This window comes from Hordeum vulgare, chromosome 7H (genome assembly GCF_904849725.1).
Source record: "Hordeum vulgare subsp. vulgare chromosome 7H, MorexV3_pseudomolecules_assembly, whole genome shotgun sequence".
Classification (NCBI taxonomy): Eukaryota; Viridiplantae; Streptophyta; class Magnoliopsida; order Poales; family Poaceae; genus Hordeum; species Hordeum vulgare.
Window position 1 is genome coordinate 494,822,029 of NC_058524.1, and position 3,811 is coordinate 494,825,839.

The following is a 3,811-nucleotide window of genomic DNA, read 5'->3' on the forward strand; positions in this document are numbered from 1 at the left end:
TGCTCATCCTCGAGTAGGGAAGTGATAAAGAATGAATTTTTGATGCTTTCATGCTACCTAGCATAGATGTCCTTTTTAACTTCTCTTATGTGACGTGAATGTTCAGATCCATTTGATTCAAAACAATAGTTTGCTATTGACGTGGAGACAATAATAATTCAAGCAAACTAGCGAGGTAATCATGAACTTTCAAAATAACAAGGCCAAAAGAAAGTTATCCCTACAAAATCATATAGTCTAGATATGCTCTATCATCATTGCACAACGAATTTAAATCATGCACAACCCCGGTATTGGCCAAGTAATTGTTTTCACACCTTTACTTTCTCAAACTTTTTTGACTCTCACGCAATACATGAGCGTGAGCCATGGTTTTAGCACTATAAGTGGTGTGGAGTGTGGTGGCGGTTGCAAGGCAAACAAGGAGAAGATGGTCACATTGACTAGGCATATCAATGAGCTATGGAGATGCTCATCAATAGATATCAACGTGAATGAGTAGGGATTGCCATACAAATGATGCACTAGAGCTAAGAGTGTGAAAGCTCTTAAAGAAAACTAGTGGGTGTGCATCCAACTTGCTTGCTCACGAAGACCTAAGGAAATTTTGAGGAAGCCTGTCATTGGAATATACAAGCCAAGTTATATAATGAAAATTTCCCACTAGCTATATGGTGGTGACAAAACGAGAGACTCTCAATCATGAAGATCACGGTGCTTAATATGCACAAGTGTGGAAAGGTGGTAACATTGTCCCTTCTCTCTTTTTCTCTCATATTTTTTTGTGGGTTCTTTGGCCTATTTTTTTTGGTGGGCATCTTTGGCCTCTTTTAACTCCTCACATGGGACAATGCTCCATCAATGATGATCATCACACTTACAACTCAAAACATAGAGCAATGATGACTCTATATGGAATGCCTTCGGTAGTGTACCGTGACAATGATCTAGCATGGCATAGACATCAATGGAAACATCATGCTAGCTATCTTACGATCATGCAATGGCAATGTAGAAGTGGTGGCACATGTCATGGTGGTAGTTGCATGGTAATATATCTCGGAATAGCTTTGAAAAAGCCATAGTAGGTAGGTATGGTGGCTGTTTTGAGGGAGGCTATATGGGTGGTTTTGTGCACCGGCGAAAGTTGCACGACACTAAAGAAGATAGTGATGGTGGAAGGTGAAAGTGCATCTAAACCATGGACTCAACATTAGTCATGAAGAACTCATATACTTGTTGCAAAAGTTTTAGTAGTAATCGAAACAAAGCATTCAACGCATACTCCTAGGGGAAGGGTTGGTAGGTATAAACCATCGCGCGATCCTGACCGCCACACAAAGGATGTCAATCAATAGACTAATCATGCTCAGACTTCATCACATAGCGGTTCACCATACGTGCATGCTACGAGAATCACTAACTTCAACACAAGTATTTCTAGATCCACAACACCTTACTAATATAACTTCAATATTACCACAACCACAACTCAAAACTAATTGAGATGAATCAAACTTCTCTAACTATTCAATGCACATGAAGGTGGAAGTTTTCATATCCCTTTGGATAACTACCCCTTTTGAGAATACTTTCAAAGCATAGATCAACTACCAAGCCACGCACCGCCGTGCTCTAAAAGATATAAGTGAAGCACCTAGAGCAAAAACAACTAGCTCAAAAGATATAAGTGAAGCACATGTGAGCTGAATTGTCAAGCCAAAGGATATAAGTGAAGCTCGACAAAATCACGGTGAGTGCATGTTTTTCTCTCTAGGTGTGCAGAAAGGATGATTGCGACACAACAAAAATAAAAGAATCCTACGATACAAGACGCTCCAAGCAAAACACATAACATGTGGTGAATAAAAATATAGCCCCAAGTAACGTTACCGATGGATTGGAGACGAAAGAGGGGATGCCTTCCCGGGGCATCCCCAAGCTTAGGCTTTTACGGCATCCTTGAATCAACTTGGGGTGCCTTGGGCATCCCCAAGCTTGAGATCTTGCCACTCTTTATCTTTTTGTCCATAAGAACTACACCCAAAACTTGAAAACTTCACAACACGAAACTTAAACACAAACTTGTGATAACATTAGTATAAGAAAGCAAACCACCACTTCCTTAGGTACTGTAGCAAACTTAAATTCTACTTATGTTGATGTTGGGTTACTGTATTTTCAATCTTCCAGGGCTAATACCCCCTCATACTATCCATAGTTTCATCAAAATAAGCAACCAACTCAACAAAAACAGAATCTGTTAACAGCAGACCAGTCTGTAGCAATATGTATACTTCGTATACTTCTGGTACTTAAAAAATTATGAAAAATTACGATAGTCTGAATAATTTGCGTAGCAATCAGAAGAAAAAAGAATCAACTCAAAAGCTCTTACAGAAAAAAAAATTCTTTTCGTGAGCAGAAAGTTTCTGTCTTTTCCAGCATGACCAAACGATCATCCCCAAGACTAATCATAACGGTTTTGCTTGGCACAAACGCAAAAAGAAACACAAAAAACACAATCATAACAGAATTATGAAAGTGTGGAAAACACAAAAAAGAAAGAAAAATGATAGATTCGTTGGGTTGCCTCCCAACAAGCGCTATTGTTTAACGCCCTTAGCTAGGCAAAAGGTGATGGAATCACGTATAGTCATCTTTGGTGCTCAAACCATAAGTAGCATGATCATTTATCATCTTAAGATCTTCATCTTTATTGGATGACTCACCACTAGCTTTAGAACAGACTTGACAGTCTTTTTGAGAGTGAGATTTGGAGTATTTTGCACAGCGGCAAAAGCAGAACCCAAGTTGGTTATGACATCTTCTAGTTTGCCAATGCTAGAGGAATCATTAACTATAGGTTCCTTCTCCCTTAAATTTTTCAAGACCATTCCCACTTTGGATCCATACTGAGTAATTTGATTGTGGATCTTTCTATCCAGACCCTCAATAAGTTCAACTGTGGCAATTTTGTTTTCAATAGCGTCAAGCCTTTGCATCACGTGTTCCAAGGTCAAGGTAGTTCCATTAACCATGAGCGGGGGTGAGCCTACCAAATTCATGATAGCTCCATAGGAGTCAACAGTATGGCTCCCAAAAAATTCCCGCCTATGATGGTATCAAGGATATACCTATTCCAAGGAGAGATTCCAACATAAAAACTGTGAAGATGAACGGTAGTGGATTGCTTAAGAGTAGATCTACTTTGAGCATTGCAAATCCGGTGCCAAGTGTCCTTTAAATTTTCTTCCTCATTCTGCCTGAAATTGAGAACATCGTTCTCAGGGGTATCGTTTGGAGTGGTGGGTCTAGCCATCGATGGACTATCGCACACACAAACGAGCAGGAAGTAAGCGGGCGAAAGAGAACGACAAAAAAGCAAAAGGAAACAGCAAAGGAGAAAGGCAAATGAAAACGACAAATGTGAAGTGGGGGAGAGGAAAACGAGAGGCAACTAACAAAAAAGGTAAATGCAAGAGATGAGTTTGTGACACCTACTTGGATAGATCTCCTCCCCGGCAACGGCGCCAGAAATGACACGTTGACGGGAGACTATTCTTGACTTGATCCTCCTCCCCGACAACGGCGCCTAAAATCCTTCTCCTACTGCGACAACAGACCTTCCCTGGTAACGGCGCTAGGAATCCTGCTGCTGCGGCTACGCCTATAGGGACTTCCTTGGCAAATATGCAAAGGATTTCCCCGCGGCCTTGGAGCCTTGCGTTGGTGTTCCCTTGAAGAGGAAAAGGGTGATGTAGCACAGCAGCTGTAAGTATTTCCCTCAGTTTTGAGAACCAAGGTATCA